We start from the raw sequence: 18,908 nt of genomic DNA, 5'->3' as shown, positions 1-18,908 counted from the left end.
GGTGGTTGCTCCCTAATTCCTAATTCCTATTGCAGAAGGGGTAAATCTTTGCTTGGTGCATTGAAACATTGCAGGGCAAACGGACAAAAAGAAGTAAAAACCCAACTGAAATTGTGTAAATATGTAAAGTTTCAAGTTGAAGATACAGAACAAAACTTTCGAAGAGAGAGGTAGCACTGTCTTCATCTTTTAAAGTATCTTTTGAAGGCCTGATGAAACTTCAGTTGAGCTGAATACCAGCTCTACAATTCAGAGGGAAATAATGGAACCATAGCATGGATAGGGTTGGAAGGGACCACAGTGGGTTATCTGGTTCAGCCTCCCTTCTCAAGCATGGTTGTCCTAAGTTGCCTTTAATGCAGCCCAGACACAGCTGGCCTTCTGAGCTGTGAGTGCAGTGATGGATCATGTTGAGCTTCTCATTAAGCAACACCTCAAGTCTTCTCCTCAGGGCTGCTCTCAATCCATCCTCTTCCCAGCCTGTCCTTGTGCTTGGGATTGTCCTCAGCCACATGCAGGACTTTGCACTTGGCCTTGTTGAACTTCATGAGGTTTGCAGTGGCCCCCCTCTGAAGTCACTCAAGTGTAGTGCCTGTGTTACTCAGAAGTCAGACACGGTGATCTAATGATGCCCTGTGGCTTTAATTATTTATAGCTGACACTGAGCACTTGCTGATTTGGAGTCATTAATACTGTCAGTGCTCCAGAATTTCCCTAAACTACAAAGACCTTCACTCACACCTTCTATCCTCCCTGGCCTTTATGAGAAAAAAATAACATTGCTCTTCACATGTCAGAAAAAAAATAATTCAGTGGGGAAAGGAAATAGTGAGTAAGAATATCCAAACACTGCTAAGTTCTCCCTTGATTGATTCAGAGATAAAAACCTGATTTGATATCCATTGGAATCTCTGACACCAGATAAAAGAGAGGTTTTCAGCATTTTTATTGTGCATCTATAATATAAGATAGTGTTACAACTAGGGTAATAATGAAATTATTAGGGCAAAATGAAAAAGAAAAGCTTTTTTTTTTTTTCTTAAGATTTGTTCTAAATGTCTTCTTGGTTATGCTGTGGCTAGTATTGGTTGATTTCAGTCAGTTACTTTGCTTCTGTTTTAAGGCACTGACATGAAAGCAAATGCAAAATTTGTATATTCAGAACATAACACATGCACCTATAAAAATCTGGTCCACAGTGAGTTGCTAATGTTCATATTACTTTTCTTAATATGCTTCTTGAACTTTAAAATTCTTATCTTTTGTTGTTTGTGATAGATATGGTTCATCCTATCCTGGCATGGCATCAAATATGTAAAATTCACTAACAGAAATCATCTTTTGCCAACTGCAGTAAGATTGCCTGCTGTTTTCACACCCATAAAAAAAAAAAAAAAACAGACAGAACAATTACAGTAGTTGGAATTATTGTGCTTCATTTTACTGTAGTGGAGTAGAATCTGAAATATTTGGTAGAGTTTGCTAGAGGGGACCGCTTGAATGAATAATGTTTATTGTCATCTTTTGAATGAATGAGCAGAATTTGGATCAGATTTATCACCTAATGCTGCAATACATAAGTATATTCCAAATCAATTTTGTACTTCCAAAAATAGAAATGCTAACAAAGATACTTGAAAGGCAGTGAGAGAAAGATATCTTCTCCCATTGCAAATGTCCATGTTCACCAGAAATGCCGCGTTCCAAGTTTGTATAAATTCTGCTTGCCTGGGAACATCCACAAGAAGTGTATTATTTGCTGAAATTCACCATCTAAGCACATAATATTGAAGTGGTACAAATTATTAACAAAGAGCATGCAGTCAGATGCTGAAATTTTCACAACATAATCAACTTCAGTGATAAAAATCTAAGCTGATAGCAGTCAAATCTTTTGACAAATGCTGAAAGAACACAAGCTTCCAGGAAAGCTATTCTTGACATTTAAGAAAAAAATAACAGGTATACTACCAAGCACAGGTTGAATTCTATGGACAGTTCATTTACTCCAAGAAGGGCTTGAACAGAGAGCTCCCCAAAATTGTGATGATAATGGCAGGAGCCTAATGCATGCTATGATTGAGAGTATGACTCAACAGAGTATCAAGGGCTTGATAAAACCAGTGGTAACAACAGACTCTATGTTTTTTCCCTTTTCCTTATTGTTGTTGTTGGTGTTGCTGTTATCTGTAATAGGTTTTCCAGTGAGGACTAGGCATCAAAAAGCCAAATGTGAAAGCCTGTTCCCAGAGGGGGATTTGCCTGTCTTTGAGCACAGACCACTGAGGTGTCCAGGAGGAGCAGGCTCCTGCCTGCTGCCTGGCAGGCAGCGTGGTGGGGACCAAGCAAGCCCCGGCTGGAGCCAGATGAAATTCATGCAATTCTTCTCATTCCCAGTGCTACCCAACATGGAACAGAATGGAAAGGAAGTCCGCTTTGTAGCACAACTGCTCCTGCACTGCCACTGAAGTCTCCAGCTCAGTAGCACTTGGGTGATTAAGCTGAGCACAAACTCCTGAAAAGAGCAAGTCTTTCCTGCAGTTAAGTTTGACTTCAAGTGTCAAGGAACTCAAAACCCCCAAGAATAATGCTTTCACCCCACAGAATTTTTCACTTCCCCTTGCTCTCGATCAAGCCACTGAAGTTGCCAGTCAAATGAAGCTTGAGGCAGTTTAGCAATGCAGATCCTTAGTGATGGAAATTAATGTCTTCTTGGGAAAAACCATCAGTCTGAAATGTTGACTGCAATACTTATTCTTTCACCAACAAAACATGCTGTAAGCTGCATAAAATTGTCCCTTAATTGTTTAACTTAAATCAGCTGTACAGGGACGTATAAAGGAGGCATCTGTTCTTTAGCTACTAATAGACTTATAAGGTGCTAACTGTCATGTGAGTGGATAAAAGTGGTTCATTACAAATATCTGCAGCATGACCTAATTTTAAATGTATAATAAAGGAATTCTGTATTTTCTGAAGATGAATATGATAGCAATATATGTTGTCTTTCACAGCTAGAAATACCTCAGAGGGATGCACTGATGTTCTGATGCAGATTGGTCTGATTTTTTCCTGCTCTTTTTAAAATACTGGACACAACCTTGAATAATATTTCAGCACTTTCTCAGGCTGAGGAATCAGAGATAAAAGCCTCTTCCAATAATACAACATTTTTAATGGGAAAATGAGGCAAAAAAAACCCTATCAACATAGAATGTACTTTTTTTCTAATTAAGGAATCTACCTAAATCAGAGTTTGCAGACTGTCTCTCTCTCTCTGTCTTAACATTTCAGCTTCCTTTGTCTCTATTAGCTTGATATGCTTGTATTACAGCTTAAAGAAGCAGTGTATGGTCCCTCTCCTTCCTCCAGTATGAATGCCTTGTGCCAAAACACAGGACCAAATAGAAAGCTTCCTCAGTGTATGTTAAGAGAGAGAAAACAGTAAGCCCACTCAATTCACTTTTTCTGTGAAATGCCCAGAGATGCACAACTCCCTTGTGCCCTGCCTTCCCCTGTGGCAGGGCTGCTTTAGGGAGGTGCCAAAGGCATGGTATTCACAGCACCATATGCCTTGTGTAGTAAGCATCTGCGTTATCTGAAAAAGCTGAATCAAAGCATGATGTGCCACACAGTTAATCACAGAAACTTTGTGAGACAAAATGTGCAGTGAGCAACCTATTGCCATGACTGCCATATTCTCAGGAAATCGCAGCACTCAGTTGGCTCTTGGAGTAGAATAGTATGATTTTGCTGTTTTGACACTGTGTTGCTTGAATTAGTAAAAATATTTGTGTGATGTCACTCCGCCATGGGACCTACCTGCCACCCCTTCTTGTTACCAACAGTAAAATTCTTTTTGTTTCCTCTAAGCAAGAGACAACTAACATATTTCTATAATTTTGTAGCATTTTAAAACCTTCCTTGTATATAGAAGGTGTTGCAGATGGTTTGAGGATCTTAACAAGGCTCAGTTGATTCTAAATTGCCCATTGATATTTTTATTTTCTTTAAATTTATGTTACACCTTCCCCTTCTGTGTTTCTTGGCTGAATGATTAAGGTCAGCCACTTTTCAGCCCCAAAGGCTCAAAGCAATAATTTTGCTGTTGTGCAGGTAATGTCAGGGTTTTTGGTTTGTTTTTTTTTTGTTCATTGACTTTGTTTTTTGGATTTGGTTGTACTATTAACACTCACCCTGCCAGAGCAGACTAGATATCCTAAGTCTGTGCACAAAATCCATTTTTCTGTCTAGGAGATAACAAAAAAGTGAAGACATCCTTTCTGTTAGCTACAATCCAGAACATATTTCTCTGAGCAGGTGTTGCTTGCAAGAAGTTTTAATCCAGATTCAGAAATCCTAGTGACATCCTGCTTTCTGAAAGGTGATATGAAGCATTTTCTCATGATAAGGACTGTGAGATTCTTTCTTTAAGGAATCTCGTGTTTTGCAACTGAAATTAACATATCCATTGGGGAAAAAAACAGACTTCCTTGGTTTTGCTGAGATTTCTTCATTTTTATTCCTCAGTCCTATGAAAAGGTAGTGAAGCAACAAGATCCTTGCCTTGGATGGTCACACTATTTATACCTGCATTACAAAGCCTTTCTCAGTTTTGACAAGTATTTACATAAAACACTACAGCAACGTTGAGAACCAGTGAGTTAGACTTTTTAAGTGTTCTTTAAAACATGTGAGATGTCCAAGCAGGGAGGCAATTAGTAGAAGACAAACACAGGTAACCCAGAAAATCATATGCCATTTTGCCTTTCTAATTTTTAGTTAAATTGTAAAAAAATTGCTGTTTAATTAATGTGTGTTTTAAGTTTGTTTTTTTTTTCCTAAAGAGTATTTTTCTAGGAAGCCTCACATAAACATGTATCTTTTAAGGATATGAAACAGAGAAACCAGTGCTATGAAGACAAAAATAAAATTGAGGCAGTTTAAAATTCACCAGTACTCACTGTGACAATCTCCAGCATAATTTTCACACTTCAAGGTTATTGTCTTAGCATAAAACAGCTTATAGGAAAAAAAAAAGCACGTACATGGACTTTTACTAAAGTTAATGTGATGTTCTGTGGGACTGGTAGTTAAATGGACTGGTGCCTGTCGATTGTGCCTTCACTTCAGTCTGTAAAACCAATTTTCTTGCAAGCAGTCCATATGTCATTAGCATTGTAAGTGCTACAAGAAAATAATTAGCTCCGGGTGTACTCTATAGCTAAATCACTGGAGCAGAAATGATCAATAAAACAGTCAATAGCAAATAATTTTGTCCTATTTTATTAATGCTGTTAGAATTCATACACTTTCCACTCTTGTTTATCTGCACGTCATGAGACATTTCATGTCATGCTACAACTTTCATCACAATGACACTGATCACACAGCTATGCAACATAGTTGATAGGGGCCAGCTGTCAAAACCAGTAGGTGTCTGGGAAATCAGTAATTCTTAACAGATGTAAAATTTACCCACAGAATGTTATGAGGTGCTTAGCTAACTGATCTGATCAGACACAAGTCAGAAGGGGGAAATGAGGGAGTTTTAAACCAGGTACCCATGGTCTTATCATACATCACAGAATATTCACAGAATCACTGAATTATTGGGGTTGGAAGGTACCTTAAAGATTATCTTGTTCCAACCCATCTGTCATGGGAGGGCCACTTTCCACTAAATCAGGTTGCTAAAAGCCCCATCCAACCTGACCTTGAGCACTTCCATAGATAGGGCATCCAAAACTTGTCTCAGCAAACTGTTCCAGTGCCTCATCACTGTCAAATAAAGAATTTCTTCCTAATGTATAATCTAAACTTAGCCTTTTCTGTTTGGAAGCCATTCCCCCTTGTTTTATCCTTATCTGTCCTTGCCAAAATCCCTCTCCAGATTTCTTGCAGCCTCCCTTTTGGTACTGGAAGGTGCTATAAGTTCTCCTCAGAACCCCAGAGCCCCAGTTCTCAGCCAGTCTTCAGAGGAGAAATGTTTCAGCCCTGTGATTATTTTTGTGTCCCTCCTCTGGACTGACTTTAACTCACTATCTTGGAATCTCCAGAGCTGGACACAGTACTAGAGGTGGCATCTCACAAGAGGAGAGCAGAGGGGCAGGATCATCTCCCTTGCCTTACTGGTCTCTCAGCTTTTGACACAGACTGGGACACAGTTGGCATTCTGGGCTGCGAGTGCACATTGCTGGTTCATGTTTTGCTTCTTGTCCACCAAAAACCACAAGGCCTTCTGCTGAGGGCTGTTCTCCATCCACTCTCTGCCCAGTATGTATTTGCACTTGTGATTGCGCGTGCAGGACCTGCACTTGCTCTCATTAGACCTCATGAGTTTTGCACAGGCCCACCTGCCAAGCCTGTTCCAGTCCATCTGCATGGCATCCCATCCATCCAGCGTGTCTGGAGATCAGTGTGGCTGTGGTTGCACTCAGTTCCATTGTCCATGTTACCAACAAAGGTGTTCAAAAGCACTGTACCCAATACCAAGTCCAGAGGAACATCCCTTGTCAGCGATCTCCACGTGGACATCTAGCCATTGACAGCAGCTCTTTGAGGGTGACCATCCATCCAATTCCTTACCTACAGAGTGCTTCATCTGTCAAATATGTGTCTCTTCAGTTTAGAGACAAGAATGCTTTGCTGAACAGTGTCAAATGCATTGCCAAAGTCCAGGCCAATGACACTAGTTGCTCTTCACTTATCCACCAATACTGTAACCCTGTCACAGGCCACCAAATTTACCAGGCACCATGAAGCCATGTTGGCTGTCACAAATCACCACCTTATTTCCATTTGCCTCAGAATTTCCATTTGCCTCAGAATTCTGCTGAGGATCTGCTTCATGATCTTGCCAGGCACCAATATAAAACTGACTGGCCTGTAGCTCCCCAGCTCTTCCTTCCTTCCCTTTTAAAAAAATGGGGTTTATGTTTCCTCTTTAACCAGTCATGGGGACTTCACTAGACTGCCATGACTTGTCACATATGATGGATAATGGCTTAGTCACTTCCTCAGCCATTTCCTTCAAGACCCACAGATGCATCTCATCAGGTCCCACGGACATGCGCAACTTCCCATTCCTTAGATGGTCTCAGACCAGACCTTCTCCTACAGCAGGGAGTTCTTCATTCTCCCAGTCCCTGCCTTTGCCCTCTGCAACTTGAGTAATGGGAAAGCTTGTCAGCAAAGGCCAAAGAAAAAAGTCATTGATTACCTCAGTTTCCTCCTCAGTTTTTTCAGGGAGTCAGGTCCACCATTTCCTTCCAGAAATGGCCAACATTTTGCCTAGTTCTCCTTTTATTACTAGTGTAAATACAGAAGCCTTTCTTGTTGCCTCTGACATTCCTGGCCAGATTTAATTCTATGAGTACTTTAGCTTTCTTAACCTGATTCCTGGATGCTTGGACAATTTCTCTGTTTCTCACAGGATACCTGTCCTTGCTTCCACCCCATGCAGCCTTCCTTTTTGTGTTTGACTTTGTCCAGGGGCTCCTTATTCATCTCTGCAAGCCAGTTTTTGTCTGACTACCTCTTTGTTGGGATGCATTGCTCCTGATCTTGGAGGAGGTGATCCTTGAATATTAGCCAGCTTTCTTGGGCCCTTCTGCTCTCCAGGACTTCATCCCACAGCACTCTACCAAACATCTTTCTGAAAAGACCAAAGTCTGCTCTTCTGAAGTCCAGGTTAGTGAGCTTTTTGTGCACCATCCTTGCTTCCCTAAGGATCTTGAACTCCCCCATTTCATGGTCATTACGCAAAAGCTGCGCTTGAAGTTCAGATTCCACACCACAAGTTCCAGCGCCTCTTCTCATTGTCTCCTCTGTCACTTAGAGAAGGAAGTCATCAGCAACACAACCCATGAAACTTCTGCATTGCTTATGCCATGATGTGTTGTCTGTCCTACAGATAGTGATGTCATTGAAGTTCCACACATGGATCAGAGCTTGTGAACATGAGGCTGCTCACATCTGTTTGTAGAGGGCCTCATCTGCTCAGTCTTCTTTGTTTGGGGGCCTATAGCAGACCCCTAGTACAATGTCACTTGTCCCTGCCCTCTCTTTAATCTTGACCCATAAGGTTTTGGTCTGTTCCCAATCAATCTGCAGGCAGAGCTCCATGCACTCCTGCTCGTTACTGACATAGGGGGTGACAGCCTCTTCTCATCTCCCCCGCCTGTCCTTTCTAAAGAGCCTGTATCCTTCCATTCCTACTCTGCAGTCATAGGAGCCATCCCTCCATGTCTCCATGATGCCAGTAAGATCACAGCCCTGCAGGCTTGCATGTCTATAAATCCTCTTGTTTATTCCCCATATTGTTTATTCCCCATGCCATTTGCATAGGGGCATTGAAACTGGGATCCTGATGAATCTGACTTAGTGGCTGGAGCAGCTGGAATTCCTTCGTGCTGCAAAGGAATGGTGTATCTCAGGATTATTATGAGGCATAAGGCTCTGCAGTCAGCAATCCTGTGGCATCCAGAATTACTGACATCACATTTTATCTTTGTTGGTGCTGTGGAGGTCAGAAATGCTGGTGACCCTTTTTTCTGTGTTTAATGGCTCCACTGTTCACGGTTTTCATCCAACAGAATCACATTGATTGGAATTGGAGGAAATAAGATTGCACACAGAAGTCTGCACATAGCCTCTATTTGTATAAATTTGCATTTACATTATATTTGCATCTGGGGAGAGCCCACATACTATATTTTTCACAGTGCAGCTGCAATGTCTTTGGAGCCTGGGTGCAGTGGTTGAAAATGTTATTCAGTGCCAGACTAGTTTAGCTCTTTTAAAATCATCAGGAACTGAGTAGTAGATTAATTAACTACTGTAGTGTTTATTTGTAATTGTAGCACTTCCTCTTCTTCTTGTTGAGCCATCATTTTATAGTAGGATTGAAATCCTAATTTTAGCTGCATTTACAGGCAAAGCATTAATTTCAGATAACAGATCTTAAAAGTTTAAATATAACTGGCCAAAAGGGTGTCAGAATAGTTAGGTAAAAGGAGAAAATGATAAATCACATGAGTGTATGATGAGTATTTCAAGAGCTAGAAGAGACTGTTAGGTAAGGACATAACAAGGTGGCACTTCTTTGGTGATGGAAAGAGAGAACCGGTGAAAGGCAGCTGAAATATAACCAACAGCATCACAAAACAAGGCAGTATGTGAAAGCAAGCTGAACACACATTTAAAACATGTGCTGAATGATTCTACCAAACTTAAAGATGAGAGGAGCAGGACTGCGAAAATAATTGTTTTGTGGAAATGAGTGTTAGGAGGATTCAGGCAGTCACAACAGGGAGCTGCTGCAACTTTTACCCTACCCTTAATCATCAGAAGATTTAGTCTGAATGTCTATGAAAACCTAGGTCAGAAAATCTCTTAGTCTTAGGTCTGTGTTTTCACCAAAAAAAAACTATGCAAATGTCATTCTTGGTATTAGTGGAAACTAATCCAGTAGAAGATGTACTATTAGGGGACAAAGTTTTAATAGATAATCCTAAAGATTCTCCTCTCAGATAGAACTAGGCAAAAAGAGATTTCCATTACATACTTTACAGATTACTAATTTTTTGCAAATAGGAGAAACCAATTGGAGAAACATTATGTTTCTTGTCTCTGATGAATAAAATTAATTGACAAAATCTAATAAAAGTGTAATATTGTCTGGGAAATATCTTCAAACTTTACTATGTCTTTACCAAGGGCTTTCTGAATGTCATTATCTATAGGGAAGCAACAGCCTGTCTTTAACTCTCTCACAGTAAAGCCTCTTGATTTTTGTTAATTTCAAAAGAACACTCTTCATTCCAGTTTTTGTCAACTATTAAACATATAAACATAAAACCATATTCTCAATTGCAAGCCAGTCTGAGAATCACAGGGTTCTTTGCCATATTAGACTCACTAGAAACAAATTCAGAGGTCAAAAAATGCTAATAGACCAAAGGCTGGTGTAAAGGTAGAACAGCTTGCGATTCTGAAATTATTTGAACATACTAATATGTCATTGTAGCTACTTATCTGCATCTTCATATATTTGTATTATGTACACCTTCTAATCACTCATTACTGATGCACATTGCCTGGCATGGTGCAGGTTGGTCACCACCTCCTGAGACAGGACAGTGCCTGCCTACTTACTGCTACTTGATTCCTTCCTCTCACTCCTGGCAGCCTTCCAACCCTGCAGGAACCTGTGGCCCAGGAAGCATCAGATGGAGTTGTGGGGTCTTTGTATCTCTGATCATTCTGTGTGATCTTCTCCCATAATTTCATTTGATAACTTATTAAAGAACTGTAACCTAGTACCTTCAGTACTTTGCTGTAGTCCTTGGTCTAACCATGTATTACCCGGAGAGTCACTTGCTTTTCTCTCTTGAGTTTGGCTCCTGCTGGCTTGCTTGAATGCTGTATAGTTCTTACACTGGAATTGTTTCCCATACCCCCAGCCCATGCCCGTGAATATTTTATAGACCTGCACCATATACCTCTTGTCAGTTGTCTCTGTTTCAGGCTGAGCAGTCTGTATCTATTTAAGTTACTGCCTACACAGCAGCTCTCCTGGAAGCTTTGATCATTTTTTATGTGTACTGATTTTCACCTGCTATTTTATCATCCATGCCATGTCCTTAGAGTCTTCTGCCCTCTTTATTATCTTTTTACCTAGCTTTACCCCTACCTTTTTCACCCTGAACAGCTTGTATAACTGATTGCTTCCTGAAGTTTGAATCCAGAGCATTTATTCCCCATTATCAATATGGCAGCATGTTCCCTTATTTTATGATAACTTTAACAGCTTTTAAAAAGGAATCTGGTCCAAATGCTTTTATAAAATCATATACACACAGCAAACAGACCTTCTTTGTCCATCTTCTTAATTTTCAGCATAATGCAGTAGCTCTGTTAGATGGGACTTGCCTATACAAAATTTATGTGATTTTTCTCAAGTAATTAGTACATATAACTTCTTCCTCATATAGGCTTATTGATCAGTATTTCATTGCACCTAACTGGAATCCTGTCCGAAAGTGGTCCCACAGCAGCCTGCTACTGTAATACAGAAGCAATTATAAAATTAAAGTTGTGTATCAGTTCAGATATTCAACATTTTGAGAGCTCTTGGGTGTACACCATGAAGAGTTTGCAAATTTTTTTAATTTTTTTTTTAATTTGCTGCCTCATCTCTTGACATTTTATTCTGAGATAGAGCCTTCATCGTGTTTCCCAAAGACTCCTGGTGTGGAAACTTTCATGAGCTTCTCTCAAGGTAATGAAAAAGAAATTCGCTTTTTTTTTTTTTTAATACTGCACCTATACCAGTGAATTTAGGCAGTCACTGCATAGGTTCTGGTTGTTGTGGTCTGTTCACAAGGAACAGACAACAACCATTACACATTTGAGACACAGGTACTCCACATTCTAGGTTTGCAGATCAGCAATAATTTATACACATCTCCTGGCCACCTGATGCTTTTTTAGATTAATCTCTGCACAGCTCTGGTAGAATCTAACTACTTTGGCTTATATATTAGCCAACACTCACTCCTTCAGCCATATTATTATCTTCTCTTACCTTTGACTGATACGTGCAAACTCAGGATATGTTCCTAATGTTTAAAATTGTTTCCAACTTTAATGCAAAGCTGAGTGTTAATCATCTTCTGTTATTAACTTCTTTAAACCTGCTCTGGTATGAGAATATATGTATACCTAAAAATAGCAATCAGATAGTAACTGTCCAAAAGATAGCCAACATCATGGTGGCCTCAAAATTTGTTGAAGAACAACTGGTCTAGCAATCCATTATCAAGATTGGATTTTATAGCTTCCTTTCTGTTTTATCTCCTCAGGATACTCACTTAAATACAATTTAAAGGTTAGATGCTTCCTTATACATGTGCTGCTAAGAACTAAATTGTCTTGTAAGGGAACTGTGGCTTAAAATGACTGAGCCATAGCAAATCGACATTTTCTACCTCTCCTTCTGCAGAAAACTGTCCAAGTGTTACTATAGAATTGAATTATGAAAGTTTCTAATAGCTATTAATGACTTCATAATGTTTTCTCTTGCAGCAAAAAAACTTTTAAAACCACCCTGACAAGCAGTCCTTTCTTGTTGCTGTCATTGTTAGAATAATAACTGTGTTTTCTTTCTAACCAGTGGAGGAGGTTGAACTCCTTAGTTTTATTTCTAATCCTAAATATTCTGACTCAGTGTAGCATGGAACATGACTCTTATCAATGATACCATTTACAGGCAATGGTTATAATAACAAGGCAAACGGTGTTTAATGGCAATTGAGGTCCTTAATTAATACTATTTTAAATCCTGGGACAATCTGTTCATTAAACATGGCAGTAAAACTGCTTAAAATTCATGTTTTTTATTCCGATGGTACCCAGAATCATTGCTTTTCTAAGGTTTCACCAGTCTCTCAGTTAAATCTGACAGATATAAACTGCTTTGCCACATAGCTAGGAAAAAAAGAGTATGTTTATTTTACAGCCTATGGTAATCCTGGCTGTTGAATCTGCATCTTGGTTCAGCTGGTAGCTGCATCACTACTAAGCCTCTGTTGCAGAATGGCCCAAGAAAGAAATTATATGGCTGTAATTAGCATCTGGGAGATTTGCCTCCAAGGCATCAAATATCACCCTGAAGGATTGACACCACCTCCTTACCACCCAAAGCAAGCCCAAGAGCAGGAACATCTTCTGCTTGTAACTCTTTTTGACAGAAGAATAAGGAGCAGCATCTCAGTAAGTGTCTGCCACTGCAGGCTGCAGCTGCTTTGGGGATCCATAAGCTTCCAGTGAGATGGGGCTTCACTTTGGTGGCAGATCATGGCAGGAGTAACATAGTTGAGAATTTACCTGAAGCAGTTCTAGGGTGAATTTCTGTCAGGTCCTGGTGCACCATTCTATCAGCTAAAACCTAGGAACTGTTATGTAACATTTGGTAGTTAAAGAGCATCTTTTGGTGAAGTTGAAGGCATTCCAGCTGCTACTCTGTCCATCTGTGCTAGCACATGCTCCAGCTCACATGACAGGGAAGAAGCTGGTTTTTGGCAAAGCATTTCCACTTCTCTCATCATTGGAGAGGTATCTGTCCCATCTGTCTTCTGCTTCAGACAACTGTAATTTGAGAATAGCACTCTGGCAGTGACGACTGAGAGCTCTGATTGGATGAGTATTAGAATCAAGCCTGACATGAAAGTCTAGTTAAATTAAGTAATGTTTGCAGAAAGGTCTGCCTCAGTCTGCTACTTTTTCCCGGTCATTTTCCATCAAAAATCTTTCCGAGATAAGTACTTGCAGTTCACATTTAAGATACATCTTAACCTTTCAGCTAAATGCTAAATGATTTTCTTTGCCTTATGATTGCTAATTCTCTTTTTAAAGTCAGGAAAAAAACATCAGATGTGTTTAAATTGACATCTGTATAATGCCAGATGTCATTCATCTAGGTTGGTATAGTAGAACTAAGAACTTCTACTATAGTAGAACTTTCCTTTGCCAGTATTATTCACAAAGATGGCACACTATGTATTTAGAGAATTCTGCTCTTGTTACAGCAGTGCAATATAAATTTTCCACCTGAACCCAGTCATTCTGTTCTCAGTCCAAGTACTTCTTTCAAGGATTGTGAGTCTTGGGCAGTTTCAACTGAAGTCTTGGTGAAAGAAACATTACAGAGAGAAAAATTCACTTTCATTTTGAGTGGTGCATCAGGACCTGAAAAAACCCTAAATTTCTTTAAAATTATTTTTCACTTAAAATATAAATTCATACAAGAGTTTAAGTATTGCTTATACAGCTTTCTATGATCATCACAATGTTGATAGTTTTGGTAAACTTTTCATTTATAACCACCTTGAGTCACATTCCGTAAAGGACTTTGATGTTTTAAAGTTACAGAGAGCAAAATTTGCAGCTGAATTCTACATCCTGGAAAAGGTCAGAAATTTTTGCTGCACTGCAGAGCTTGGGCCTGCCATTCAAAACCCAGAGCTGAAAACCCACTCCTCAATGTTCCTGAGCTGAATGCAGGTGCTCACCTCCACAGTCATGCACCTCTTAAAGCAGGAAAGTTGGAAATTCCCCAGTCCGTGGAATAATTCACATCACTCTCTTCCACTAGCAAACGGGAATTTGATGAAGGAGCCCCTCTGACACCACCTGTTGGTAGACGGCTGTTGTACAAGCAAAAAAATGACAATTCTGGGCATTCCCATTGGTAGAGAAAAAGATCCGTGTCCAGTGGTTATGGCACACAGCAATGGAAGGAGGAGGAAAAGGCTGTTCTCTAACTTCTGGGCTTGCTTATATCCCTGGTTGTATTTATTCCATAATTAAAATTGATGTAAATTCAGTAGCAGCATAGGAAAGCACCAGAGAATATTTCCATACTAAACTAGAACACCCTCCCTTCCAAACAAACACTGCGATTTTCCTAGTGTTTTTTTCAGTGGTGGATCTGCGACAAAACCACTGAAATATGTGCTCATCAAAACATGTTGTAACATTTATAATCCCTGGGAGAGAGGAGAGAAAGAGCAAGCTGATTAGCATGTGTATTTGATGGTGAACTTCCAAGAAAAAAAAACATTAATTGACTTCTGAGATTGTACTGTAGATTTCTGCTCACTTCTTTTTAAGCTAAAATATTTACCCAGTTAAAGATTTATGCCACGGCTGTGGTACATCATGTTTTGGAACTCAGTGAAGGGTTATCTCCCTGCAATTCTTGATTTAGGTTTTAGGAGTGATTATTTGCAGTGTTCATTTGATGGTTTTAACTAATCTGAGGATTTACTGCTAGTGGTTCTGATAAATTTTTACATGATTTCATTTTGACCATAACTTGGTATCTGTACCTATGAAGTTTTAAGTGATTGAGAAGTACTCGTAGAAGGCTTAAGTATTGTGTGTCCTCTTTGAATTGATTCCTGTTTTTTTATTACTTTTAATAAAATTAATGAAAAGCATATTCAGTCACTTTTTCTTCAATACATGGTTTTAGATGTGCCATTGGAAAGGAACTAATTACTTTCCTTTACCTGTGGCTCACTCTGGAGGGCTTAATAGGATGAACAGGAGGGGATTATCCAGTCTGAGTGAGTGAATGCACACTGGTTCTAAGAGCTTGGTAACTGCAGACATGGCTTGGTAAAAGCAGACATGCCATTAATTTCAATTGTAATCAGAATGCCCTTTTCCATTACAATTTCCTGTCACAGAACAGCCAATAAAAAAGAAGTTTCAGTGCCCAAGAACGTTTTCAGCATACGATCTTAATTCAAATCAGATTAAACCCAACCTTTTGTAAAAATTTCCAATGAAGCATGAATTCCCCAGAGCCAGCAACTGTTCTGTGAATATGACAATCTTGTCAGTTTGCCTAAGAATAGCTGTAACATTGATTTATGAGTGCAGTTGCAGGGAGTTTCAGTATTTTCCTGCCTGCAGCAGATATGTTGGTGGGATGCTGAGACACTGACCCTGATGCTCAGAGCATCTATAGCTCTGGGATGGACACAAACCTGTTTCGGCTCCATGGGAACTATGCTGAGTCTGAGATGCTTTGAATTAAGTATTTCAGGCTTACTGAGCTGGTAGTTCCAAGGAAAAGTTTTTCTCTTGACAAAGTTTCTGAAGCTGCTGAAGACACTTACAGGTTTATAAAATGTCCTAATATGTCCTGCAATCAACTGAAACAGTGCAGTTTTTAATAACTCTCAGTTGTATACCTCACCCCTGGGCTGAACTGATTACACTGCAGTCTAGTCTTCATTTTGAAAATTAGGTTTCTAAATGTGCCCCAAGTCCTTCAAATACTTTCAAACTTTTTTTTTTTCAGCTGAGCCTGCAAAGACACTGAAACAACAGCTCCAAGCGACCCTTCTAATCTCTTCTGGAGGACTAACTGGAAAAGGTGGAGTTTCACCAAGTCACATGTTCAATGGACCACATCACCATTACAGCAGAGAATTTTCTGCAGACAGAAAATATCTGCAGAGCCAGCAGGTTCCTCAGCTCCCAGCTGTCATCATACTTCAAGAGGGAGGAAAACCCAAGCCACCAACTACTGCCTCCCACGTGAGGTGTCAGCATGTACTGTACGCTGATGTACGACCTATCCAAGGTCTGTAGCAGTGGAAACTAAAATTTGCTTTTTACTGCAGCCTGTGGCAGTAACTCTCTGCATCAGCAGAACACGGAGAACAGGGAGAACAGCACTCCAATTCTTCAACATAGAAAACTTTGTCTTCCAGAACCTGGATAGGGAAGATGAGAGATGGCAGCCAAACAGAAGTGAGGAGGAAGCACTGGCACTAAAACACTGCACTGAAACAGTCAGTCAGGTTTTCAAACAAACAAACAAAACCCAAAACAAACAAACAAACAAAAACCCAACAAAACTTCAGGTGGGATTTAAATTTAAATTCAGATCCCGAGATTTAGGTTTCTGCCATGTCAGCCTACAGCACATGAACCAAGATCATACAGCTGATAAAGCATAGAAAACTAGTGCTGTACGATATACCTTACAGCCTCTGAAAAATCTCTGTGTGTGGGTGGTGGTGAAGGGGTGGAGCCTTTGGGACAACATTTGGAGGCCTGGTGGGATTTCCCATAGTTCCTAAAAAGATGTTAGTTGACTATCTAATAGTTTGCAGATAATTTATACCCCGGCTGTTTAAGCAATCATGGTAGCCAACAGGCAGCTTGAGTTGTTTGCCTACATTTGGTACTCTGGGATGAGCACCTGAGAGAGCCGAAAGGCAGGTATGACCCAGGACTGGTGAGTGTCACACACATCCTGGAACATTATCTGGAGAAAAGGCAGGATGCCTCAGAGCTGGACATCTACATGTGAGCAACTAATTTAAGCTTAGAAGCAAATCACACTTCATTGAAGTACAGAAACCTGTTGGCCTCACTAAATTTAAAGACACATTTCTGAACTGAACAGGTCTCCATATGCATTTCTTCTATCCCCACTGTCTGCAGAGATTAAAGATCTTACTCAAAAGGTGAATGCTCTTAGTTCATCTACATTTTTTAGGTGTCTGGAGTTGGAATGTAACATAAAGCTTAATTTATTTTTTTATTTTAAAAAATCTTGGCTATGTGTTAGATGCCAGTGAGACTGTGGATACCAACAGGATTGTGGATCTCAGTTTAAAAAAAATCCCTGGAATTGCTACAAAAATTGCTTATAGTCCAGATAGGGTTGTTTTATTCAAGCACACCCGATACCCCTGTTTTACATATGAGTCCTGAATACCTGGCAATTGAAGATTAGATGCTGCACTGCATCAGGCACCTATGGTGGATCTGAATGTCTGTATTTAAGCAATGTCTTCTGTGATGGATTCAAAAGGAATAGACAAACTATAAGTGTGAGCTTCCTTTTTCCCAAATTGTGTAAACCAGAGATGCTTTGTATTTAATAAAAAGGTACCACTTGATGTTGACTTCCTGTGGTCCTTTTTATTAAGTGTTACTTTCCAATGCACCCTGAGAGAGAATAATAATAAGCTCTGCCACACTCGCTGCACAGAACCTATTAGAACATCATCTGTCCTTGCCCTGTGAAGATGTGCCCCCTGAGAGGTGGTACGAACATTGATTTTCAGAAAATAAAGAAGAAAATTACTTGCCAAAGAGCAAGTATAAATTTCCGAAGTCACACACACCACTGTGGTTCTTCAGAGAACACATTGCAAACGTTGATGATAATTGCTGCATGTCAAACTGAACATTCAAATGCCTATTTGAATGCTCTCTGATTTCATAGAATTGCATCTAAAGGTGTCCTCTCTCATTTCTTGAGCAGAAACTTCAAAGTCATCTCAAAAAATTTAGTCCACAGCACAGCAAATGTCACCTGTTGGTGACTCTGAACTGGCTTGGGAGAACAATGAAAATCTACATTTTTTCCTATAAATATTTTTTCTGAGTAACTTTGGGATAATACTCCTCCTCCTCATGCTGCTCTGTTCATGGCTACAGGGAACTGTGTTTGGCTGCAAAGCATCTTGAGAGCTGCAGGTTCAGTTCCAGGATTCGCAAGTGTTTTACGACTACTACTCCAACAGAAGCAATGGGACCAGAGTCACAACAAAGATAGCACAAAAGCTAGATACAGCATCAAACAGGTGAAAATGGTACTGGATTTTGAAGAGTAGTTTTGTTCTGCTTCATTCCACAGGAACAACTACCACAAAAACCTGGAAAAGTCCTATTGGCAGCAGAGGAAAGGAAGAAAATGAAAATGTTTAAGGCTTTGATGATACAAGGTATTAAGTTCAGCTTTTACCTTAATGCTATCCTCAATAATTTTCTTTTTTAGTTACAAGTTTTATAAGAAAAGCTCTTGTGACTGTATTTGAAAATATTAATTTCTTACTTTCAGAGGCTAAAAATAGTTGAGAGAGTGCAAACCTCATTGCTGCTGCTAAAACTGCTTCCTTTGCAGCCAAGCAAGATCAACACACAGCATAAAAGAGAAGAGCAGAGCCACAGCTTTTCTCTCCAGTGCTGCCTGTTGTTTGCACGCTGCTGGAGGCAGCTGTGCTGCAGGCACTCCTCAGTCACGGCACCGGTGCCGGTGCTGTCCCGGTACCAACAGCTCTGACTGGCACTGCCACACTTCCTGACCCACCTCGATACACCTGACCCTCATGGTACCATTGCCTGTGACCACATCACTCTGCAGGACTGTGTTGCCTGAGTGCAGATTGCGCTGGTGGCACTGAAGGGAGTTAGAGACTGGCACTAGGTTGCTGCCTTTTGAAGGATGCTATTGTAAGGCTTAATGGTGTTCTGTGCAAAGACCCCAGAATGGGTTCTGAATGAGCATCTTCCAGGACTTGGGGGCAAAA

This window comes from Motacilla alba, chromosome 1, assembly GCF_015832195.1.
Source record: "Motacilla alba alba isolate MOTALB_02 chromosome 1, Motacilla_alba_V1.0_pri, whole genome shotgun sequence".
NCBI lineage: Eukaryota > Metazoa > Chordata > Aves > Passeriformes > Motacillidae > Motacilla > Motacilla alba.
The sequence above is the reverse complement of the archived record's forward strand: the minus strand, read 5'-3'. Positions refer to the sequence as shown.